General features: G+C 44.6%; 1 pseudogene; it reads left to right on the forward strand.

The window, feature by feature from the left end:
* The first annotated feature begins 10,640 nt into the window (after positions 1-10,640).
* LOC110544021 (small ribosomal subunit protein uS8-like) lies at positions 10,641-11,064 on the forward strand (annotated as a pseudogene).
* The last annotated feature ends 15,938 nt before the right edge of the window (positions 11,065-27,002 follow it).

The raw sequence follows: 27,002 nt of genomic DNA on the forward strand, positions 1-27,002 counted from the left end.
GAAGCCTGGGGAGCACGGGGGAAGGTGGAAAACAGCCACTGTCACTTTATTATTCCTGCCGCTGCATTTGCTCTACCCCATCCCGGAGGCTTGGGGCATACCACGGAAGAGGTTTATATTCTTCTGCGCTTTGAAAGTGCAAGTTGGGGAAAATGCGCCTGGTCTTCAAAGGATGATTTTCCCATCACTTTCTAAGTGAGGCCTGAGGGATGCGAGTGGCTCTGCTCTGTGCCCTCTGCTCCTGCCTTACTAAGGGGATGGTGAGAAAGTCCCAGACCATCAGAGAACGAAAAGACACACACACAGGGAAGACACAAAGGAGAAGCTCAGGCCAAGACATCCTGTTCCCCCAAGAATGGATTGCTTTTGGGGTTGATAATTTGCCCTTCGAGAAGAAAGATGGAGAACTCTGCCCACCATTTCCTAGAAACTGTCGGTGTGCTCAGCTCAGGGCAGCGGTGAGAGTTTCTCTCTGGCAACAGACTGTGTTTACTTTGCGCCTCAAACATGAGCAGACTAACCAGGGCGCCATGGGGGAAAGAGCATATTGAGATTCAGAAGGTCGCTGATGGGGTTTACCCATTGGCAGACACAGTTTGGCCTCTTGCACACTCTGCAAGCGTGTGCATTTTCCACAGCTGCGGTCAGAGCAATTTTCATTTGCTCACCAGTACACATACCCTTTAGTGTTTGATAGTTTTCACACAGCCACAAATTACCCAAATTATCCTTGCATCTCTTTATGGTAATAACATTAGTGTGAACCAGCAAACAGCTTTGTGCTAATATCATCATTCTACTGAGCGTCCTTCAGTGACCTGTTCTGAATTAAGTAAGTAAAAAGAGCACTCCTTACCACAGTCTGCCAAGATGCCCCTTCATTTACTGTTCTGGCCAGCCGGAACGGAGGAGCAACCACACAGCTCTGGAACTGATGGAACCAACCAACCCGAGAGTAAAAATGTAATGTACTCGGGCGGGGTGTGGTGGTGCACGCATTTAATCCCAGCAGTAGGGAGGCAGAGGCAGGCCTCTTGCCATGAGTTCGAGGCCAGCCTGGTCTACAAAGTGAGTCCAGGACAGCCAGGACTATATAAAGAAACCCTGTTTTGAAAAACCAAAGATAGATAGATAGATAGATAGATAGATAGATAGATAGATAGATAGATAGAAAAAGTGCAGTGTACCCAAAGGAACAGTAATTCCTAAATCACAGCCCTTTCAGAGGTCAATGTAGAGTTAGAATTTAACAGTACCCTTCCGATGTGAAGGATGAGCACCATCATTAGGTAAAATTGGAATCTCCCCTGTACTTTTCTCTCCCTGGCTTGCTTCAAGTTCACAATGTAGCTCAGGCTGGCCTTCAACTCTTGATCAATATCAGACTCCTGAGTAACAAGATTAGTCCTTCTTTCCTTTCTTTCTCTCTCTCTTTCTTTCTTAAATAGTATTCTTAACCTCTGAGCCATCTCTTCAGCCCTTAAACAGGATTCTTTAATAAATCTTTAAATCCTGAAATATTTGAATGAAAATGATCGAATGGAGATGCCATCTTTTTTCCATTGTATGATTTTGGCTTCTTTGTCAAAAATTAGGTGTCCATAAGTGTGTGGGTTTATTTCTGGGTCTTCTATTCAATTCTGTCGATCCACCAGCCTGTTTCTATACCAGTTTTTATTACTGTTGCCCTATAGTACAGCTTGAGACTAGGGATGGAGACACCTCTAGAAGATCTTTTATTGTAGAGGATTGTTTTAGTGATTCTGTGTTTCTTTTTTTATTGTATACTTTATTAAAGTTTATTTAATATACAATTATTTATTTTATATGCAATACATACTTTGGTTTTTTTTCAAGTTTTATTAATTAGACTTTATTCACTTTGTATCCCCCCATAAGCCCTTCCCTCCTCCCCGCCTGATCTCACCCTCCCTCCCCCTTCTTCGCACATGCCTCTCCCCAAGTCCATGATAGGGGAGGTCCTCCTCTTCTTCCTTCTGATCTTAGTCTATCAAATCTCATCAGGAGTGGCTGCATTGTCATCTTCTGTGGCCTGGTAAGGCAGCTCCCCCCTCGGGGGAGGTGATCAAAGAGCAGCCCAATCAGATTATGTCAGAGGCAGTCCCTCTTCCCTTTACTATGTAACCCTCTTGGACACTAAACTGCCATGGGCTACATCTGTGCAGGGGTTCTAGTTTATCTCCATGCATGGCACTTGGTTGGAATATGAGTCTCTGGGAAGACCCCTGTGTTTTCTGGTTCTGTTGCTCTCCTTATGGACTTCCTGTCCTCTCCAGATCTTACTATTTCACACTTCTTACATATGATTCCATGCACTCTGCCCAACAGTTGGCCATAAGTTTCAGCATCTGCTTTGATAGTCTGGAGGGCAGAGCCTTTCAGAGGCCCTTTGTGGCAGGTTCCTAGCTTGTTTCCTGTTTTATTCTTCTTCTGAAGTCCATCCTCTTTGCCTTTCGGGATGGGGATTGAGCATTTTAGTCAGGGTCCTCTCTCTTGATTAGTTTCTTTAGATGTACAGATTTTAGTAGGTTTATTCTATATTATATGTCTATATGAGTGAGTATATGCCATGTGTGTCTTTCTGCTTCTGGGACAGCTCACTCAGGATGATCCTTTCCAGTTCCCACCATTTACCTGCAAATTTCATGATTTCCTTATTTTTCATTGCTGGGTAATAATCCATTGTGTAGATGTACCACAATTTTTGCATCCATTCTTCAGTTGAGGGGCATCTGGGCTGTTTCCAGCTTCTGGCTATTACAAATAAAGCTGCTACAAACATGGTTGAGCAAATGTCCTTATTGTGTACTTGAGTATCTTTTGGATATATGCCTAGGAGTGGTATGGCTGGATCTTGAGGAAGCGCTATTCCTTGTTGTCTGAGAAAGCACCAGATTGATTTCCAGAGTGGTTGTATAAGTTTACATTCCCACCAGCAGTAGAGGAGGGTTCCCCTTTCTCTACAACCTCTCCAGCATGTGTTGTCACTTGAGTTTTTGATCTTAGCCATTCTGATGGCTGTAAGGTGAAGTCTCAGGGTCGTTTTGATTTGTATTTCCTTAATGGCTAATGACTGTAATGGCTAATGATTATAATGACTATAATGACTTAATGGCTATAAGTTTACATTCCCACCAGCAATGGAGGAGGGTTCCCCTTTCTCCACATCCTCTCCAGCATGTGTTGTCACTTGAGTTTTTTATCTTAGCCATTCTGATGGCTGTAAAGTGAAGTCTCAGGGTCGTTTTGATTTGCATTTCCCTAATGGCTAATGGCATTGAGCATTTCTTTAAGTGTTTCTCTGTTATGCTATATTCCTCTACAGAGAAATCTCTGTTTAGCTCTGTTCCCCATTTTTAAATTGGATTACTTGGTTTGCTGCTTTTCAGCTTCTTTAATTCTTTATATATACTGGATATGAGTCCTCTGTCAGATAAAGGGTTGGTGAAGATTCTTTCCCAATCTGTAGGCAGTCGTTTTGTTTTGATGATGGTGTCCTTTGCTTTACAGAAGCTTTTCAGTTTCATGAGATCCCATTTATTGATTGTTGCTCTTAGAGCCTGTGCTGTTGGTGTTCTGTTCAGGAAGTTGTCTCCTGTACTAATGAGTTCTAGGCTCTTCTCCACTTTTTCTTTTAACAGTTTTAATGTGTCTGGTTTTATGTTGAGGTCTTTGATCCACTTGGGCTTTGGTTTTGTGTAGGGTGATAAGTATGGATCTATTTGCATTTTTCTACATGTAGATATCCAGTTAGACCAGCACCATTTGTTGAAGATGCTATTGTAAGACCTGGAGTCTCACTGCTCAGGAGCTCAGGATCACGCCCTTCCCAAGAACTCTCACAGACCACAACTCGATGCAAAAACAAAAGGTTTTATTGCTATCGAGATAGGGTCGCCCCTCCAAAGACAGGAGACTACCCGAACATGCAAAGCACAGGGTTTTTATACCTGAAAATCAGGTCACTTTGCTCTATGGTTTACAGCTGGTTGTAGATGGTTCACAGCTGGTTGTTTCTCAGAACAGTTCACCCGCCCTTCAAGAGCTCTCTGCACCTGGCTTCAATTCAAAGAATCACAGTTGTTTTTCTCATTCCCAGGTGGTCCCTCACTATCTTTTTTTCCACTGTATGGTTTTGGCATCTTTGTCAAAGATCAGGTATCTCTAAGTTTGGGGGTTTATTTCTGGGTCTTCTGTTCAGTTCCATTGATCCACCAGTCTGTTTCGATGCCGGTACCATGCAGTTTTTATTACTGTTGCTCTATAGTACAGCTTAAGATCAGGGATGGAGATACCTCCAGAAGATCTTTTATTTGTAGAGGATAGTTTTAGCAATCCTGGGTTTCTTGTTATTGCACATGAAGTTGAGAATTTTTCTTTCCAGGTCTGTAAAGAATTGTGTTGGTAATTTGATGGAGATTGCATTGAATCTGTAGATTGCTTTTGGTAAGATGGCCATTTTTACTATGTTAATCTTGCCAAACCATGAGCATGGGCGATCTTTCCATCTTCTGATATCTTCTTCTATTTCTTTCTTCAGAGACTGGAAATGTTTTTCATACAAGTATTTGACTTGCTTGGTTAGAGTTACACCAAGGTACTTTATGTCATTTGTGGCTATTGTGAAGGGTGTTGTTTCCCTAATTTCTTTCTCAGCCCATTGTCTTCTGTATACAGGAGAGCTACTCTTTTTTGTTTGTTTGTTTGTTTTTGAGTTAATTTTGTATCCAGCCACTTTGCTGAAGGTGTTTGTCAGCTGTAGGGGTTCCTGGAAAAAAGATAGCATCTTCAACAAATGGTGCTAGTCCAACCTGATATCTACATGTAGACAAATGCAAATAGATCCATACTTATCACCCTATACAAAACTAAAGCCCATGTGGATCAAAGACTTCAACATAAAACCAGACACACTAAACCTGTTAGAAGAAAAAGTGGAGAAGAGCCTAGAACTCATTGGTACAGGAGACAACTTCCTGAACAGAACACCAACAGCACAGGCTCTAAGAGCAACGATCAATAAATGGGACCTCATGAAACTGAAAAGCTTCTGTAAAGCAAAGGACACTGTCATCAAAAGAAAATGACAGCTTACCAGTTGGGAAAGAATCTTCTCCAACCTTATATCCAACAGAGGCCTAATATCCAGAGAATATAAAGAACCAAGAAGTTAAACAGCAACAAACCAAGTAATTCAGTTAAAAAATGGGGTACAGAGCTAAACAGAGAATTCTCAATAGGGGGAATATTGAATGGCAGAGAAACACTTAAAGAAATGCTCAATGTCATTAGCCATTAGGGAAATGCAAATCAAAACGACCCTGAGACTTCACCTTATAGCCATCAGAATGGCTAAGATAAAAAACTCAAGTGACAACACATGCTGGAGAGGTTGTGGAGAAAGGGGAACCCTCCTCCACTGCTGGTGGGAATGTAAACTTATACAGCCACTCTGGAAATCAATCTGGTGCTTTCTTAGACAATTAGGAATAGCGCTTCCTCAAGATCCAGCTGTACCATTCCTAGGCATATATCCAAAAGATGCTGAAGTATACACTAAGGACATCTGCTCAATCATGTTTGTAGCAGCTTTATTTGTAATAGCCAGAAGCTGGAAACAGCCCAGATGCCCCTCAGTTGAGGAATGGATACAGAAATTGTGGTACATCTACACAATGGAACATTACTCAGCGATAAAAAACAAGGAAATCATGAAATTTGCAGGTAAATTGTGGGAACTGGAAAGGATCATCCTGAGAGAGGTATCCCAGAAGCAGAAAGACACACATGGTATATACTCACTTATAAGTGGATATTAGACATATAATATTGGATAAACATACTAAAACTTGTACACATAAGGATGCTAATTAGGAAGGAGGACTCTGGCTAAGATGCTCAATCCCAATTTAGGAAGGCAAAGAGTATGGACATCAGAGGAGGGAGAAAACAGGGAACAGGACAGGAGCCTACCACAGAGGGCCTCTGAAAGGCTCTACCCTGCAAGGTATCGAGGCAGATGCTGAGACTCAGCCAAACTTTGGACAGAGTGCAGGGAATCTTATGAAAGAAGTGGGAGATACTAAGATCTGGAGATGACAGGAGCTCCACAAGGAGAGCAACAGATCCGAAAAGTCTGGGTACAGGGGTCTTTTCTGAAACTGATACTCCAGCCAAGGACCACTCATGGAAATGGCCTGAAACCCCTGCACAGAGGTAGCTGATGGTAGTTCAGTGTCCAAGTGGGCTCCATAGTAATGGGAAGAGGGACTGCCTCTGACATGAACTGATTGACCTGCTCGTTGATCACCTTCCCCTGAGGGGGGAGCATCCTTGCCAGGCCACAGAAAAAGACAATACAACCCCTCCTGATGAGACCTGATAGACTAGGATCAGAGGGAAGGGGAAGAGGACCTCCCTTATCAGTGGACTGGGAAAGGGACATGGGTAGGGAAGAGGGAGGGTGGGATTGGGAGGGGAGGATGGAGGAGGTACAGGGGGAATACAAAGTGAATAAACTGTAATTAATAAAAATAAAAATAAAAAAATAAAAAACAAGGGAAATAATGTAATTTGCAGAAAAATGGTGGGAACTAGAAAAGATCATCCTGAGTGAGCTATCCCAGAAGCAGAAAGACACACATGGTATATACTCACTTATAAGTGGATATTAGACATACAACATAGGACATACATACTAAAATCTGTACACCTAAAGAAGCTAAGCAAGAAGGAGGACCCTGGGTAAGATGATCAATCTTCATTCAGAAAGGCAAATGGGATAGACATTGGAAGAAGGTGAAAACAAAGAACAAGACAGAAGCCTACCACAGAGGGCCTCTGAAAGACTCTACTCAGAAGGGTATTAAAGCAGATGCTGAGACTCATAGCTAAACTTTGGTCAGAGTGCAGGGAATCTTATGAAAGAAGGGGGAGATAGAAAGACCTGGAAGGGACAAAAATTCCACAAGGACAACAATAGAACCAAATATAAATAAATAAATTTTCCGAGGAAAATATAAAAAATAACCTTGTCTAAATGTGAAAAAAATAGTTATGCAAGAGACATCTATTGAGCACAGCTAGGAAAATATGATACAGAGGGAGAAGAGTATGTTGGCCTTGGCTGACAAGAATTCATTTCAGAATACAAAATTGAAAAGAGCATCTGTTATTTTATAATGAGTCTTTGTTATGGTTTATGTTTAAGCTTGTATTTTATCATCCAACACAAAGATAATTTCATATGAAACTAATTTTCATATGGGCATAGGGGTGTTTTCTGAGACTGATACTCCAGCCAAGAACCATTCATGGAGATAACTTAGAACCCCTGCACAGATGTAGCCATGGCAGCTCAGTCTCCAAATGGGCACCCTAGTAAGGGGAGCAGGGGCTGTCTCTAACATGAACTCAGTGGCTGGCTCTTTGATCACATCCCCTGAAGGGAAGGCAGCCTTATCAGGCCACAGAGGAAGACTATGAAAGATAGTCCTGATGGGCTAGGGTCAGATGTAAGGGGAGGAAGTCCTACCCTATCAGTTTACTGGGAAGGGGGCATGAGAGGAGATGAGGGAGGGAGTGATTGAGAGGGTACGAGGGAGGGGGATAGAGCTGGGATACAAAGTGAATAAATTGTAATAAATAAAAAATTACGTTAAAAAAGAAAGAAAATATCGAATGGTGTAATTTCTGCAGCCTCCAGGAGATGGCAGCATTGCTCGTGGTTGCAGGCCCTGGAGGCGCCTGGGTCCAGAGCGCAGGAGAATGGGTGAGTGTGCAAGGCCTGAGGTTCTTACCTTGGAACGCCCTCGTCCTTCATCTGCCAAACAATAACTTTACAAATCATACCGAGCTAACTTTGCCTTTTAAATTTAAAAGCAGCCCCCTCCGCCCCCCGTACGCAGGCCCCGTGCGTGCTGTCATCATCTCTGAGGTAGTATGGGCATCAGAGCGGGCCTGTCAGAAAGACACCGTTTTCTTGGAATCATCCGTCGCCCCTGGCTCTTACAACCTTTCTGCCTCTTCTACTGTATGAAACACAACCAATAAAAACAAGTTAAAAGAGCAAACAAATGCCGAAGACCCCACATTCCCTCTCCTTGACAAGCACCCGCTTTACTATTTTTTGGGGTTTTTTTGCATTTAGATTTTTTTAATGATTTTTTTAAAAATTCTTTATTAATTACACTTTATTCGCTTTGTATCCCCCTTGTGGTTCCCTCCCTCCTCCCATCCCAATCCCTCCCTTCCTCCACCCTCTGCATGCATGCCCCTCCCCAAGTCCACTGATAGGGGAGGACTTCTTTTCCTTCCTTCTGATCCTAGTCTATCAGGTCTCATCAGGAGTGGCTGCATTGTCTTCTTCTGTGGCCTGGTAAGGCTGCTTCCCCCTCAGGAGGTAATTAAAGGGCAGGCCAATCAGTTCAAGTCAGAGACAGTCCCTGTTCCTCTTACAATGGAACCCACTTGGATACTGAACTGCCATGGGCTATATCTGTGCAGGGGTCTTAGGTTATCTCTATGCATGGTCCTTGGTTGGAGTATCAGTCTCAGGAAAGGCCCCTGTGCTCAGAGTTTTTGGTTCTGTTGCTCTCCTTGTGGAGTTCCTGTCCTCTCCAGATCTTACTGTTTCCCACTTCTTTCCTAAGATTCCCTGCACTCTGCCCAAAGGTTGCCCATAAATCTCAGCATCTGCATTGATAGTCTCCAGGGCAGAGCCTTTCAGAGGTCCTCTGTGTCAGGCTCCTGACTTGTTCCCTGTTTTCTCCTTCTTCTGATGTCCATCCTCTTTGCCTTTCTGAATAGGAATTGAGCATTTTAGCCAGAGTCCTCCCTCTTAGTTAGTTTCTTTAGGTGTACAGATTTTAGTAGGTTTATCCTATATTATATGTCTATAGGAGTGAGTATATACCGTGTGTGTCTTTCTGCTTCTGGGATCCGGTTTACTATTGAAAGAGCTTCCCCCTCCTTAAAGCGAAGGTCAAGCGTTTTCATCCTCTGACTGCCTGTCAGGCGACAAGGAGTTAGAGCCCTATATTTGCCCTGCAGATGTTTCGAGGAGCAGGCTCACCTGATTCTTGAGAGCAGAAGATAAAACTCACCTTCTGAAGGCTGCCCTCAGCAAAAGGAAAGGGTAGTTCCTACTACCTGTGCAGGTGTGGAGTGCAGAGGCCGAAGGAAATGGCAGCAAACATCTTCGGACATTAATGTCGCTTTTCCGGTCACTTCTCCGCCCAGCTGACTGCCCTCCTGCAGCCCCTTTGCCGCGTTCTGTTTCCACAACTTTCTACTCTGTATCTCTGTCCTGCTCTGGGTCTCTGGGTTGCCACATCCCGGCTGAGGCCTCAGGTCTTGCTGAAAAACCAAGTGTACGGGTGAGGCGTTGCTGCTCCCACTGAGGCACACGCCACAGGAACAGGAAGCAAGAAGCACAATTAGGAGATTCCCAAGGCCCGTTAGCTAGGACCGTTTAACTGATGGGGAGACTTACAAATGCAATTGTCATAAGGAAAGAGGCCTGAAGTGTGGGAGGCCCAAGTAGCGAGATGGTCACCCCGCTTCTGTCTCCTGCTCCAGTCTCATCTCTCCTCTCCATGCTCCCCTCCTCTTCTTCAGCAACAGACGTTCATTACTTTGCTGACACATACGGAGGAAGTGTGGCCACCAACAACCCAAACCCAACATTTTCACCACTAACGATGATGTCTTCTTCAGATTGAGGGATTTTGCCTTGCCTAACTTAGACCGACCCAATGCTATCAGTGGAACAAGCTCGAGTCATTTCAAGTGGATGTGACCTACCAGGCACACAGAAAGAAGCAGGTGGTTCCCAGCTGTGAGACGGGGTGCATAGCCCCAAGAACGTGCCTAATGCACCCTGGGACCTAGCCAGAAGTTACAGCCTGTGATGGCTTTGTGTCCTGGTGATATGGCGCCATGATGTATGGTTTAATGGTGACCCAGTATCCCAGTGTGATGATGTGTGTCATATGATATGGTGCCATGATGTGATGGTGATAAGGAGATGGAAGATATGGTACCATGGTGTGTGTTTTCATGGTGGTGTAGTTTGCTGGAGGTATGATGCCATGGCATGTGGCATCATGGTTCCATGTTGACAGTTTCCATGAGACATGGTGCCATGATGATTTTTTTTTTAATGAAAATCCCAACTTTTCTGTTTTTTACCAATAAGACTCAGGAGCCATATGCTGGGGGAAGGAGGGAACCTGATAGCTCAGAGAGGCAGAGATAGCACCCAGCTGACCTTCCTTCTCAGCTCAGGTCTGAATGGGGAAAAAAATCCAAAAGGCTCACTAGCTGATAGCCCAGGAGGAAAAGGCCAAAAAACCCAAGGCCGAAGGCTTTCTAGCTCAAAGAACCTGAGAGCTAGAGAAATAAAGTCTCACAGAGCCAAAGCTGAAAAAGCCCTTTCTTCTCCAAGATACTTTAAACACCCCTCAACTCCAAGCCCCTCCTACTCCTTAATCCCTGTCAGCTGGTTTCTTGTTCTGTCTCTTGACCCAGGGCTAACTTTATTAAGACCTCTGTACAGAAAGCTCTTGGATTAAAGGTGAGTGCTAGGGCTCTTCCCGCCATCTTTTTGGGCCATCACCATGGTGCACATGAACGTCCTGGCAGCTGCTCTCAAGAGCATCAACAAAGCTGAGAAGAGAGGCAAATGCCGGGTCCTCTTCATCAGGCCATGCTCCAAAGTCATCATGGTTCGGTTCCTAACTGTGATGATGAAGCATGGTTCCATTGGTGACTTTGAGATCACTGATGACCACAGAGCTGGGAAAATTGTTGTGAACCTCACAGGCAGCTTGAACAGGTGTGGCGTGATCGGCCCTAGATTTGATATGCAACTGAAAGAGCTAGAAAAATGGCAGAACAATCTGCTCCTGCCCGTCAGTTTGGCTTCATTGTACTGACGACCTCAGCTGGCATCATGGACCATGAAGAAGCAAGACAAAAACACACAGGAGGGAAAATCCTGGGATTTTTTTTTCTAAAGATGTAAAACATAAATAAAAAGCATCTGTGGACTAAAAAAAAAGTTGTGTGCTAGGGCTGGGTGAACCACACCATAATCACCTGTTTACAACAAACAGGAACTTCTTGGATTAAAGGTGTGTGAGAGGTTTCAAACACACGAAAGAAAAAGGGTTTTACAGTTCTCAATTTTGGGATTCAAAATGGGATCAAATGTCTTGCAACAATGTGCTGCCATGATGAGATGGTGATATAGAGGAAATAAATAAAAACGATGCATAGACAAGATAATTTGTAGGAATGGAGATGGTTAGATAAAAGGTGAAAGAATAAATATGTCACAATCTGCAATATTAGAAACCCAAACAAGAAAAAGTTATACTTGGGAATATGGGATGAAATTTTGTATGTAATTGTGTGACTTGGTGATGTTGATAATTTTAAGCTGGCCCAAGAAGTCTACTACTTAGATTTTGGTAGAAGATTATAACATATTTTGAGAAGATTTAAATTTAGCTTTTACAGCCTCCAATGGGAAACTTAGTAAATTGCCTTACATAACTAGATCTTGTGATGTAGCAGAACAAAGACACTGAATTGGATTTTCATTTCTTTGTTATTCCTTGTATGTGTATTTTAGGGCATGGCACTTGGGGCTGGATAACTTTTAGCGTTCTCATCTCTGAGAAAGACTAATTCTCCCCCTTCCCTCAGGCAAGTTTAATGGGTTGTAGCTCTTCCTGTAGGGGTTTTAAAAATCCCATGTTCTAATCCTTTAGAAAGATCCTGAACTACCTCCGACCAAATTCTGCACCATAATTTGTTATTCTGTCATCTAAAAAATCAAACACAGGCACCAAGGAGTCTTGGCTGGTCTGGGGGAATGGGGTAACTCGTTGAGTCCTTAAATAAGCGCCAAACTCCAGGAATCTGAGGGAGAAAGGCTTACTTCCTTTATGTCTCCACTCTTTTTGTTCAAAGCTCTTCTGAGGCCCTGTAGTGGAATCCTCAGGTTTAGGGTGTTTCTTTGGCTGCCCTCAACAACTGTGAGGTCACCTCACAGTCCTGGTGGCATGAGATCTGCTTCCCTGCAGGTTGTTGGTTCGAGGCCACCTTCGGCTTCTTCACAGGTGGGCCTCTGAGTGGACTACCAAGAAAGAACAAGCAGTGTAGAATGCGAGTCCTTGTAATCTAACCTCAGCAGTGACATTTCATCTCTGTTGCTGTCTAAATGCGCACCACACCAAGTGCTTCTTGCCCAAAGAGGAGAGAAGAGGGTGTAGATCCCTGAAACTGGAGTTGAGGATAGTTTTCAGCTGACATATGGCTGCTGTAGCCAAATCCTGGGCCTCTGCAAAAGCAACAAATGCTCTTAACCTCGAGGCTGTCTCTCCAGCCCCAGCGAACAATATTATTGCTGAGTATATGTGGGGATGTTCCAGACATTAGTTGTGTGACAGGGTAGTCATTCCTCTGTCTGCTAAAGGTGATGTCGTCTCTCTTACGTTGATCCATAGAGAGATTGTTCTGAGCTCTCATTACCAGGAAGAGCTGTGTCTCATAAGCAACCGATTTATTCTAAACTCAGACCCTCCGGGAATTACAGATACCGTTTCTCCCTTTTCTCACCCAAACACAGGGTTTAAGCACAGGGTTTAAAGCTGCCTGAGGCCAGCTTTGAGACTGCCGAGACCCGGCGAGCACCTTGCTGGTGAGTCCATTGCACGGTGAGGACTCTGCGGGTCGCCCCACTGGATGACAGCGCTTTGCATTTTCCGGTGACTCATCATTACCGCGGGAGATGCTTCCTGCATTGTGTTCTTAAGCTTCCGGACTGCTGCCATCTTGAAAGACAGTCCTGGGTGCATTCCAAGCTTCCACCGACCCCAAAGCTAAGAATGTCAACAGGGACCATCTGAGACCTTCGACAACGTCCCTGCTTTGCTAAACCACGCCCACCTGTGGTCCTGCGCGGTTCAGCTGGTGGATGCCTCGACGACCCCTTTTGTTCTGGAACTATTAAAAGTTCACGAAATCATTTCCACATTAGAGCATTGTTGTTCAGGACAACCTAAATCCTGCCCACAGGCCACAATCGCTAAAATTTGGCTCCGGAAACAAAACAAAACAAAAAACAAAACAAAAAAACCCCCTCATTTTCTTTGAGGTAAAGCTGTGTTTTGCACCAGTGGTTCTGAATCTCACAGTAGGGTCCCAAGCACAATCCAAGTTTACCACAGAGGCCATTGGAGTGAGCAGCAGATTCCGAGGGAGCTTGGCGGATTCTCTACTGGGGCCCAGATTCTCTACTGGGGCCCGGATGGCTCCTGGAAGCGTCTGTTGGTTTACTCTGAGCTTGCAGTATCCCTTTGCTCATGGCGCTCTCCTGAGTTTGTTTTCAAAACGCTTGCTCTCTTCCAGCCTTCCCCTGCCATCCCTCCAGTCTTAACCCTGCCTCCTTTCCAAGGTCTCCCTCACTTCCTGTCGTCGAGCCCTCTCCCTTTGCTCGCCCCCGAGAACGTTTGGTCTGTCTGATTATAAAGACTCAGTAAGAGGCACCTGCTCCCCCCAGCCCATCAGGATGGTGATTTAAATGACAACAACCTTTCCCATGTGTGTCGGTGGCTGTGCTGTGGCGGATTTCCAGGGACCTGCCCTTTAGAAATGCCGGTCACCCTCAGTGGGGGAAACTGAGAGAGAAGGGCACACAGCACCCACAGGTCAAAGGAAGTTCCTTAACTCCAGAGGAGAGGGACTCTGAGCATCACTGCTTAGGGAAGGCGCCGGGCAGAATGCAGAGCTAGAAAAGCAAATGGAAATAACCCCTCAAAACGAAAAGTAGTAAGTCATTGTAAACACTCTGAGCATTAATAGTATAATCATAGGATAAAAATAATTATGGACACCAGGGGGAAGAGGGCATTATAGTTAGGAGAGTGACCCAGAGTGTTCTTAGTCGGTTCCTCATCTGCCACCTTGGTTTCTTCCTATCTTATAGATGTAATACTCCTGCTGTGTGTCACATGTTATGTGTTATATCAGTTTCATGGGCTAAAAACAAATCAGAGCTAGATCCTAATAGCTGCTAATATTGATCAGATTTGGAGATTTCTTTAAGGACGGGTCCTGCCTGTTTGTCAGCTTTCTGTTACAGCTCTGCCAATCAACTTTATGGCGCGGTTCGTGGTTTTGAGTTGGAGGAACTTCTATATTACATTTAATATATGGTACATATATGTCTTTTTGTGTATTGTCACAATATTTAAAAATTTTTATTTACTTTACTTCCTTGTAGCCCCATCTCTCCTCCCCCTCCCAGTCCCACCCACCCTCTCCCCCCTTCCCCCTTCCCCTTTTCCTCAGAAAAGGGGAGCTCCCTTTCCCATCCATCCCAGCTCATCAGGTTGAATCAGGACTGAACGTGTCCTCTTCCCCTGTGGCCTGGCAAGGCAGTCCCGCCAGGAGGACGTGGTCAAAAAGCTGGCACGTGAGTCTGTGTCCGATGCAGTCCCCACTTCCCTTACTAGAGGACCCACACGAAGCCTGGGCTGCCCATCTGTTGCATCTTTGCAGGGGGCCTAGGTCCAGTTTGTGCATAGGCTTGTCACAATATTTTTGATGACAGTCAGTCTTGAAATTAATGAATGAGAGGCTACTGAAACTCCCATTACAAGTTGGATTGTTTGTTTTTTCACATGTAGTTTATTATCAGCTACAGATTTCATCATGGTGGCACTGTCTATAGCTTTGTCTATAGGTGTGACTCCAGAATCTCACATCTGTGTGACATCTGCATCTTGTAGCCTACAAACCCATATCTTAAATTCCGTCTTTAATATCTGAGTAGTGTTTTATAGTTTTTAGATAAAACATCTTCATTCATTTAAGTTTATCCCTAAGTATTTTATGTTTTTGTATTTGTATTTGTAGATTTTTCTTTATGTCTAGTATGAGACTTGTCAAGCTAATTAACAAAAGGTTAACTTGCTTTCATCTATTTTCTCTCTGTATCTTTTTCTTTGTCTTTTTAAGTTCATCATCAATATTATTTTTATCTTCATTTTTGTTTAATTTGCTTCTGTTTCCTTTTTAATGCAGAGTATAAACCTTTTACTTTATTTTATCCTACAGTCTCATACTCTCTGCTCCTTTTGTGAGGAAAATAAGGCCAGTTGTCCACCCCTGCTAATGGTTATTTGTTGCAAAAAGAAGCTTCTCTGGTGAGGGCTGAGACTTGCAACAATCTCTGGGTAAGAGGATACTTAGTAGGGCTCAGTTTAACATTGTGTCAATTTATCAGCTAATAGCAGTAGGTCCGGCTAGGGCGCATGACCTGTCTGGCAGCCACAGGGTCTTGGCTCCAGTGATGTGACTGGTACAGATTTAAACTTATGCACTAGTCCTTAAGTCCAATCAGTAAGTGGCTGGTCACGTCTATGACCCTGGTGCCACCATTCTACCAGTGGGCTTGTCGTGGCCGGCCGTTCCTTTTCTTCTCCTATCACTATGAAAAGTAGCCAGTAGGTCTGCAGTTTCCAGGTGACAGTGCCTGACTGTCCGATGAAGTGTGCAGTGTCTTCAGTGAAAGCTCTGGAGCAAGCCAAGAGCAACGCAAGCCACCGATTTTAAACCTTCTCACAAAAGCATTCAGAGCCGCCCACTTCTCCATACTCAGAGCACTGGTCCTTCTTAAAATATTTCCTAAATTTCCTGCTTAGGTTCTTTTCTGATCTAGGATTATTCATAAATGGTTGATAATTTATAGACGTGAAGACTTGTTTTTGACCTATTTTTATTTGTCTCTAGTTTATTTCCCTGTTCTCTTGACAACATACTTCACGGTATTCCAATCTCTCCATTTAAATTGAAGTATTTCCAGTAACTCCGCATGCAGGCTGTATTCCGTTAACACTAATTTGACGAGGCTGGTCAGTAGCATGCCCAGTTCTACACCCGGACGTCTGTGTTTTCTGTGCAGTTTTGACAGCGCAGAGGGAAGACTGTTATGCCACCGAACTGCAGTGATAATTTTGCCTCTTGCCCCAGATTTTTGCTGCTCACTGCTGCATTTATTTTGAAGCTCCGTTACAGCATGTACACTTTTTTAATTAAATTTTTATTTTTTAATATTAGTTAGAGTTTATTCGCTTTGTATCCCAGCTGTATCCCGCTCCCTCATTCCCTCCCAATCCCACCCTCCCTCCCTCATGCTCTCCCTACACGTGCACGCTCTGGAAGTGCGACTCTTCACCTCTGATTACATTTCTTCTGCTGAAGTGAATACTTTGGTGGTAATGCCGCTATCTTCTTACAGCTCTTGGATGATTACCAGTTTTAAATATCTTCTCTGGCGCATCCCTTTATCGCCTGCCTGAGTCTTCCTGTTTGAAGACAGTTTCTTGAAAATAACCTGTCTGCCTTTTGGTTGGCTGTTCAGAGCTTCTGTGTTGTGTGCGCTTATTTTACCTGCTTAGGCCGTTTGTTTCTGAATCACCTATCTGGCCCTTTCCATTTTCCATAGTTTTCCACCTGTTAATTTAAGTGTTCTTCTCTCCTTTCGGCTTATACTGCTGTCGTATTTATTTAACAATCTCTGTAGAGGATGCAATATACATTCTCATGCCACCATCACATCCCCCTTCAGACATGCTGTGGGATACTGCTATAGTCCCTCTTCTCTCTCTGGTGTGTCCCCTGGCTGCTTTCAGCCTCCATTACCTTCTGCTTCTGTTGAAGCTCCCTGGGGCACAAAGCGGAGACTGCCACCTACTTTCACATCTTTTGAGTGTGTGCTGCCCGCTGAGCTTAATTAGGGTCACCAGTGTGAGCACCTGTGGGAGGTTAGGCTCCCTATCAGTGGATACACCACTGAAGAAGCAGTTAATTGAATTTGAAGGGCTTATGTGAGTAGAAGAATAAATTGTGCTCTTTATTTCATGCCAACTTGAGTATCTGCTTGCTGTAATTTATTTTTAACTTGGATAAGTTTACTTAATACTTCTTGGTGTTATTATTTGTTATAATTCTAATTGTTTGTTTGTTTTTAAGACAGGGTTTCTCTATATAGCCTTGGCTGTCCTAGACTCGCTCTGTAGACCAGGCTGGCCTAGAACTCAGAGAGATTCACCTTATCTGCCTCTGCCTCCCTGAGTGCTGGGATTACAGGCATGCGCCACCTTGCCTGCCTTCATAATTCTAATTTAGTGATGCAGCAAGGCCTCTGGCATAGACCTATAGCCCCAGCTACTTAGGAGGTTGAGACATCAGTAACACAGGTCCTGCCTGAACTAAGAATTACCAAAACTTTGGAGATGTGCTTTCATTTGCTAGCATGTGCAAACCCTGGGTTCAATTTTTACAATTTCCTCCCCTACAGGAAGAAGAAGAAAAAAAAGCATATCTCTTGGCATTTCAAGACCACTCTTCTATTGTTTCCAGGCGTGTGTTGTTTCTGATGATAATTCAGTGGCTTTTTCTATTGCTACCTTGCTGTATGCATTGTGTCTTTTTTCTTCTGGGTGCTTAGAAGATTCCATTTTTAATTTGGAGTAGAGCTGTCGCAGTGGGAGCCGCCTAGATGTGGTTTTCATTGTTGTGTGTGGCTCCTTCCTCCATCAGGGTCCAAATCAGATGCTGGGATTTTCAAAACCAAGTTTCTAAATGCCCTTTTCCTCCTCCTGAGGAAATGGATGAATGCACACAGGGACATCAGTTTGTTCTTGCAGAATGTTCTCTCTGTGTTGTTATTTTTTCATTGTACTTGGGGAGTCTTCTTTCAGAATATTATTTTTTTTGGTGCATTATTTAGCTTACTGCCAGGATGTCTCTTTTCCATCTGGGACTTCCGTTCTGTACGAGTTAGGAGATGCCACGATGTTCCACAGGCGGCTGAAGCTCTGTCCCATGGTTTTCTTGGTCTTTGTTGCGCAATTTTGTTCTGTTCACACAGTTTCTATTTGGTTTCCTAAAGATCTTTGTTTTTGCGGCATCCAAAATGCTATCAAGCCTAGTTTAGAACCTTTTTATTCCAGAGAAAATAAAATTTTTATTCCAGATAAAATTTATTTCAGATAAAATATATTTGAGTGCTATAGTTTACTTGCTCCTTTCTCTTTTACTTCACATTCATTTGCTGAAGTTCCCTGTCTACCCATTCATCTCTGGCCTTAAATCTCTGGTATGGATTTTACCCTAATAATTACAAGGTGCATCCTCTCTTTCTATTGCTTATTTTATCTCTGGTTTGTATAGAAAGACAGAAGACAGAGACAGACACACACACACGGATTCATATCCACGGAAGACTTTCATTTTAAGTATAACACTGGGATGCTATATTACTGATATTCTGGGTTTGTTTTCTGTCAAAACTTTTTTTTTCTTCTTTTTGACAGGTCCACTGAGCTTTGGTTTCTGGTTTTGTTGGGATAAGTCTACAGAATTCTGTACACCAGGGCTAGAGTTGCCCTATTCACCAATCAGGATTTCTCTGGGTTGTTTTACTCTCCTGGACTTTTGTATGCTCTGATGCGTCTACTTAGGCATGGCTCTAAATCAGCTGCTGTTCACTGTAGCTCTTCGAGTTTTGCATAATCATGCACAGGCATACAGGCTGATTCCTCACTCCTTCTCTGGTACATTACATCTGTCAGCATGAGATGCAAATTCCTGCTCCTTCAATAGACCAAAACTCCAGCCCTGCTTCCTGGGGCCAGGAATTCTGCCACTCTCTGTGTTGTGTGAGTAAACTACATTAACTAACTCTGGCAGCGGGCTGTGCTCTCTCTCTCTCTCTCGGTGTCCATTACCCAGAGCTGGGTGTTGGCCATGGCCTGGAAACAACTGCTTTGCATATTTTGCCAATTTCAAAAATAATTAATTAGTGAAGAGAAGTCTAATATTCATTCCTTCCAGCATGTTCAGAGCCTGCAGCCAGGATTTCTTGCCTGGCAAATGCCTTTGAAGACATTAGTTGCTTGGTGATTGACCAGTATCCTATAATCACAAAACATGGCTGTTGGGTGGCTTATTTTGCCAAGCCTTTTATAACTATTTAGCATACATTTTAAATTTTAAGCTAAAGTATGAGCATTTCTTTGCATTCCACTATCTAAACGAGGAAAATAAAATTTTAAGTGTGTCAAATCCTTGCCCCGGAATCCCTATCTGATGAATTTGGTAGACTTGGTAAAATCTGGTGGACTGCTGAAATAATCCACCACAAACCACCAGCAGCAGAAACTGATTTTCTCTCCTCCAGATACCAGAAGTTTAAAACAGAAGCTCTGCTATGGCTCTGAGTATTGGCTTTTGGCTTCACACCTCCAGTTTCTGCCTGTGTCGACACATGACCTTCTCTTTTCCATTCTGTCTCTAATAATGGTAGACTTGGTAGATAAGCACTGGACTCAGATAATCAGCTATGGAGGCACAGGCTCAGGATCCCTGCTATGGGCTGGAGAGATGGCTCAGAGAATGAGCCCAGAGGACCTGAGCTTGGGTCGCAGAACCCACATGGTACGGCTCACTACCACCTGTAACTCCAGCTCCAGGGAATCTAACACTTCTGGCCTCTGTGGGCACTTTCATGCACGCGCACACACACACACATGCACACACACACACACACACACACACACGCATGCTTACGCACATATAATTATAATTAAAAATAAAGACAAATTTTTTTTTTTAAAGTAGCTATGCTAGATGATCTGGCTCCTAAGTAAACTGCCTATGTAACAAATGTGCCCCTCCAGTGAAAAATGGTTTATTTTTCTCTCCACTGTAGAAAGCACAGCCACACTCATGGACTTTGAAAGCCTGGTAGATGTATGAGCTCTAGAATAAGCTTATTCTACCCAAGGGTGGGGAAGCTACACCAGCCTTTTCCTTATTGTTAGAGGTAAGATACACTGATTCCTTAAACTGGGGCAGGAAAGAGGGAAGATCCATGTGTCTATTTGTCCAAAATGACACCTCTCAAGGGTTCCACATAAATCACTTGCATAATGCAAATTTGCAGAGGTCTGAGGCCATTGTTTTTGGACCCGTTTTCTTTTGAATTATCCTCATGTGCACTGTCTGAAGGGCTCATTTTTCTTGCCTCCACTCCAACTTGTGGGAAGGAAACACCCTTTCCCTCTGCAGGCAAAAGCCATAGCAGCACAATTGGCTCTCAAATCTCTGAGTCTACAGAGGGCACTGGGAAACCAAATCTTCCCGTTCAGAACCTTCATTCTAAGACTGAAAGAATAACGACGAGAAACATCACCAAATACAAATATTTTTCTACCGCAATGGTCCCACTACTAATGGATATATTAGTTTGCAGCCTCTTTTTTATCTAAATCAGATGTCAATCGTTCATCTGGTTGGGCTGGTGAAAAACTCAACTGTCCTCGCTCTTAGCATCCACCCTCCGATGAGGACTGTGAGAAGTTTTTAGGGGTCACACAGGCCAGTGCCTGTGGAGTTTGCTTGACACTCTGCAGCTCCTTGCTCCTCCTGACATGCTATGTCAGCAATGCTGGTGCTCCCACCATGGGGTCTCAGGTCTTAGGGCAACAGTCTTCCTTACCTCTGAGGCTGATACTTCTGAACATCCAGCCTCACTTCATTTCTCAATCCTGGAGAAAAATTCTTTTGGTCTGGGAAATAGCTTTCTCTCGTTCTCTGCTGTTTTCTACAAACCCTGGCATGAAATCTATCTTTTTGGTGGATTGCTTTGTAAACCAAAGCCATGAAGATGAAGCCATGCCACAAAGCTTCCCTGAATGGGTGATGTGGACCATTTACCTCTGTGAAAGGGAAAGGGACAAGGGCAGCAGTGACTGAGGACCCAAGGAGAGGGACTGGCTCCTCAAGAGCAACACGGGCCTGAGCCTTGTCCTGGCTATGGTTCCCCACTGTTACCCACCTATCGTCCTAACCCCTTGACATCCCAACACACAGCCTGAACCTCCTTTGTCTAGTGTCCTGTCTTGTCAGAGGAAGGACATGCCATTTGAAATCTGGGTCCCACAAATGCATTTACGGCCCCATGTCACATTGGATAAGGACCTCGTTATGCCTCAAAGCTGTATGTATGTGTGTGTTTATATTTTTAATTCTTCCTGATTGATAGCTCTTACTTGGCCCACTTTTTAATCTTTCATCATAGAAGCTCATTTGCATACTTCAAAGTGTGTTTGTGATGCTATTTCATCTTTTGAGCTTTCCAATCACCACCAAGCATCTTGGTGCACTATTTTGAACCTGCTCATGTACAACGAAGGATCTCAGAAACAGATTCCCCTTTGGGCCTCCACTTTACTCTGGACTAAACCCCACTGAGGATGTCTGCTTCAGCCCTGGATTGTCCTCTTGCGAGAGCAAGATGATGTTTTATCTGACACATAACAAATGAGAACTGCTCAGACAAGCCACCGACCTGCCTAGGGCTGCTGAAATAATCCACCACAAGCCACCAGCAGCAGAAACCAATTTTCTCTGCTCCAGATGCCAGAAGTTTAAAACAGAAGCTCTGCTATGGCTTCGAGTATTGGCTTTTGGCTTCACACCTCCAGTTTCTGCCTGTGTCGACACATGACCTTCTCTTTTCTATAATACTGTCTCTAATAATGGTTGTTCCCACTGGACAGAGAACCCAACAAAAGAATGCAGGGTGATTTTATCTCAAAAAGGGGTGAATGTTTATTATTCATGTGACAAAGGATTAATATCTGGAACTCACGAAGAACTAATGTCCCCCACAAAAGAGAAACAAGAAACCAAACCAAACAGAAGAAGTCAAGGAAACAAATGACCTAATTAAAACCAGGCTAGGGATCTGAACAGAGTTCTCAACAGAAGAAATAAAAAATGGCCAAGATATAACTCAAAAAGCATTCAAAATGCAAATTAAAAGAGATTTTATCTCACCCCAATCAGAAAGACAAAGACCAACAAAACAACTGACAACAACATTGTAGAACAAAGGGGAACCTTCCACTGTCGGTGGGAATGCAAATCAGTGCAGCCACTATGGAAATCAGGATGACAAAATCCCTGAAAATTAATAAATAAATCTATATCCTACACTACTCCTCTGCACATGTCCAAAGGACTCGCTGTGCTACTCCTCAGATCCTTGCTCAGCTGGGTCCTTTGCTGCTCTGTTCACAATAGCCAGGAAACAGAAACAATGAAATGTTTCTTTAACTGAAGGGCTAAATGAATAAAAAAATGAGCTCTGCACACACACGCTTGCTTGCACAAAGTCATGCCAAGAACGACGGCACTGCAATGACTCTACTGCCCTCTTGCAGGTGGCATGTCACGCTTGTGGGTCTGTGTGTAATAGCAGGGTTCTGCTGAGCTTGACATCTGTGATTCCAAAATAAAAGCTGTTGAACTGGGAGACACACTCAAGATCTATGGCTACATGGCTTTCTTTTCAGATGGGACTGAATCTTAAGAAGACTTATTCTTTTAAACTTTTATACATATGCGTGTTTTACCTGCATGTATGTGCACCACACACACACATGGTGTCTGGGGTGGTCAGAAGAAAGCATCTAATCTCTTGAAACCAAAGGTACAGCTAATTGTGAGATGCCATTTAGGTGCTGGGAACCAAACCCAGGTCCTCTGCAGGAGCAGCCAGTACTCTTAACTGCTCTCTCCAGACAGTGGCTATTATTATTAGTATTATTTTCAGTTAAGCACATCTGCTCATGTCTGGCTTCTCTTCTTTCTCCTGGAATGGAGCATAAGCTGAGAGGCAATGCACACAGAAGAGGACCCCCGGCTTCTCTCTGGGGATCCTCACACATTCCCTCAGAACGAGGCCCACTTTAGGAGCCGGAGGCGGTGTGGAGGGCCGCCTCCCCTTGTGAACAGTTTCATTTGTGTATTTGCTCAAGCAGGACAGGTTGGGAAGTCACAGACAGAGAAAACATAATAAAGAGAGCCAGATTAGTTTTCTTTCTGGTTTCAATATAGTAATTTTCTTCTTTCCCCTTCCAATATGACCAAAAGATTTAATTTGAGCCATGCCACAGGAATGTGGCCTCCAGGAGGGAAGATGTTCAAATATCCACCTCCCTGCCCCTCGCTTTAAGAAGAATAATGTCCTATAGTGTGTAGGGAAATACTCTTGGGTTGTACTTTTCTTTCACTGACATTTGCCTCCTTTGTTATGTAAGAAAATAAATAAAGATATATTTAAATTGAAGTATGTCTTCCAAAAGAAAACTGTAAGCAAACTACAATCATTCCTTTTATGCTTTTTGGAAAAATTGAACGACTAAATTTTGCTATGAAAAGAATAAATTTAATATGTGTGTACCTTTTTGCCAAATCCAATATTTTACTTTTCAACAGAATTTCTCCTGAAATATTTCTTGAACGTTTCTGAGAAACTCAGACTCTTTACAAATAGCAAATTTAAAACAGGAGCTCCTGACCCCAAGAGTTCCCCTGTAGAGACAGGACCAGCTGGGCCAATGAACACTTTTGCGGATCTCAGCGAGGCCACAGGCTGGAGAAAGGAGTCGCGTAAGACATCCACGGACGTAGCCTTCTATTAGGTTCTGAGCTGGCTTGGAAGGCCACGTAGTTTTTCTTTCTTTCCTTTTATGCCCCCGCACTTGCATGAACTTTTACAACAGTCCCTTACTGTAATAGTCCGTTTTGCTCATTTCTAAGCTGGTCATGTTGCCTCTATAAACCTAAGAATCGCAACCAGAATGGTATCATTTCTTTCCCGATGCTCTGGGAGACTGAACCAGTTGGACATCGTTTCTTGTTGTTTTGGCTTGGTTTTGTTGTTGTCCCCCATCCCCTGTCCTCCCCCTGCTTCCTTCCCGTCCACTAAGCCTTGCTTCTGTCTCAAATACAAGGTCTCAGAAATTGTAGAAGCGACAAAATTTAACGCATCTTTTTGCCATCCTCGTCCTAATTAACGAGACGGGGTTGTCCTAATGCAGGAGCCACCAGTGGCTGCCCTTCCTCCCCTGGGGGGCTCTTTCTCGCTTCTGTATTTTCTCTCTAAAAGCTGGCATCTGGCTAAGGGTCTCCTTGTGACTCGGGCTGGCTCCTCTTGTCACCTGTTACCTGTGCTGCCCTGTACCCCTCCCAGTGCGCGGTGACCGAGGTCCCCGCCCGCAGAAGGCTGCTGAAGTAGGCCCAGGACACCACACCTGCCTTCTGATTCTCCTGGGAGAGAAGCCCACACATCCGAATGCCTGTTCTTGCCCCCAGCTCGATAGCCCTTAACTCCTCACACCCAGAGCGTTTTGTTCCTGCGGAAACCGGAAGACGAGGCGCAGTTGTTTCACTGACCGTACACAGTGGTGGTAAGACGAGCTACAGAGGTTCTTCTGAGGTTCTCAGCACACAAGAGCACGCAGCAATTATTAGCCGCTCGCAGCCCTGTTATCCTCACGCCCCGTCTACAAAGCTTCCTTCTCCCTCCGTTCTGACGCCCGGGCCTTGCACATGCGTGGTAAGCACTCCGTCGTCACTCAGGCAAGACTTCTGCAGCAATCGGAAACAAGCTTCAGCACAGGGGGAGCGGATGGGTCCTGGTGGGCATGGGACATAGACCTACCAGGCATTCCAGTTACAGCCATAGATGGCTGCCGGTTCTCTCATGAAGATGGCTGTTGTCGGGTATCCCAGCCAGCAGGCTGTCAGAAAGCACTTATTGTGAGAGCAATCGAGGGTATGCAGGGCCTTGGGAGCACTGGTTACCAAAAAGAGGAAGGGGGGTCCGGACACAGACCGGGGTGCGGCAAACTCGCCTGAGTGGAGCCCATCTTTTCCATTTAGTCATTAATAGCCCTCAAGTCCTGCAATAGCCTATATTTTCCTAACTTTTTCTTTATGTCTACTGGTAGAGGGCTGGAGGTGACCCAAAGAAAGTTGTTCCCCGACCAAATCTTTGAGAGCAGTCAAATTAGGTTCAATAATAGGGCTCAGGGCAACCAAATGTCTGCCTCTGAGAGCCAGGCCAGCATATGGGGTTAGGTAGAGACCACGATAAAACAGGCCATGAGTGGGCAGTGGCCCTTAGAATTGGGGGTGAGGCTCTCCAGAGTGGCCAGAGAGGCCAAGGTCATCATGGGCCATACCATCATCATAAAATTCCACGTCATCAGTGGTGATAACAACCCCCAGGTCTCCCAGGACGTCCTGGCCCCAGAGGGTCCAAGGAACATCTGCAATAATGGGGGAAAGGACCTTGTGTCTCTCCATCTAACTGGGCGTAGGGTAGCCTTAGTGTCCTCCAATACCAGTAATGGCTCGCCCAGGCTTGAATTTCCAATGGGGCAACTTGAGGGCCTCATTCTCAGAATAACAGTAACATCCGCCCTGGTATCCACCAATCCCTGAACTGGGATTCCATTCAGGTGAACAGTCAGCATGCAGGAGTGTGGGAAGGCAGGGAGGGTCCCCAAACCCTGTGACCCATGAGGTCCCCCTCTCACTGGCAGATGGTGGGGCTGTTTTTCATGGCTTGGGGCAGAATGGTCCCTAATACTGGACACCTCCTGATTATGTGGGAGCATTGAACCCTGGCTCCTGCTGAGCAATAAAACATGAATGAAAAGCGTGGATATGCAGTAGGAATAAGGCCTGCTGCTAGACAGCGAGCATGCATGGCTGGGCTGCCACAGGGAGCGGCCTGAGACCTGCCTGGACACACCTGGAGCCTGATGACACCACACCGGGTGATGAGACATGAGCCAATGAGGAAGAGCCACAGCGACAAGCTACAGTCCGGGAACCAATGGAGTGCTGGGCAGAGGGTATAAAGGACATCCTTTTCCTGAAATAAACGAGTCTGCTTTTGCCACTTGCCTGGCTCCTGGAGTCCGTGTCCTGACTCTGTGCCTTCTCACCCCCACCCCCAAGGGTCCTGAGTTGGGGTCACCGCAACATCAGCAGATAGCAATGGTGCCGTTTACTAAGCTCCTTCTGCCCTCCAAGAACTTTCCACATATTATCTGCTCAACCTGCAGCACAGCCCAGTTGGGCAGGCTTGTGTGGTCCCTGTTTCCATTATCGCCCTTACAGTCTAAACATCCCACCGAATCTTCTGGACTCTGGCAGCCCACACTACAGTCACAGCCCTACGACTCTGCGCTGGGGGCTATACAACTCCTATTACAATTCTTATTTTGAGGTACCATGATGTTTAAAGTGCTCGCTTGTTCATTCATTCATTCGTTCATTCATTCAGCTACCGAATGAGAACTGAAAGTCAGATGCTGGGTTATTCAATGTATATGGAAATATATAGATAAACTATTAGAAATACCTTAAAGCAATTTTTTAGGCAAATAAGTATAGTACTGTTTTGAATAACAAAAGCCGCACGAGAAATGATCAGACCTAGAAGAATTCAAGGAAAGAGTTCCTTCTACTCTGAAGGGTGTCCGAAAAAGGAAAGGATTCCATTTCACCGGGGCGGAGTTTTGGAAGTACTGGAGAAAGTGTGTTGGGGCCGTCATTCAGTAGACACAGCACTGGCCTGGGGCGGACAGCATCAAGGCAGGGCAAGCTCATGTCCTGGCTGCACTGTGGGGCACGCAGGTCTAAGAGAACTGTGGGGCGGAGTGTGACGGTGGAGGCCCTCCCTCGATGGACTGCTACCACCTGGTGAAAGGAAGACGCTGGAAGGCCTTCGATCGGTAGAAAGTGAGCCAGGCTCGGCATGCCTCCTCTTCATTACCGCCACATCTCCTGAGGTTTAAAGTTAGGTTCCTAATTTCCTTATCATTTCCTCAAAACTCAGCTCAAGTGAACACACAAAGGGCGGGCAGCCCCACGACTGATAATCAGCAGAGTGTTTTTCATAGAGTCTCAGTATCTTGCTGTTCCTCGGCTTTCATGTTTACTGCTGTTGGAACTTTTCTTAACTGAATTTTTCAACATTCTAATTAGATGACTTGTAAAATAGGCCTTTGTCTCAGGGCGAGTCTACTGGTACTCGG

This window comes from Meriones unguiculatus, chromosome 3 (assembly GCF_030254825.1).
Source record: "Meriones unguiculatus strain TT.TT164.6M chromosome 3, Bangor_MerUng_6.1, whole genome shotgun sequence".
NCBI lineage: Eukaryota > Metazoa > Chordata > Mammalia > Rodentia > Muridae > Meriones > Meriones unguiculatus.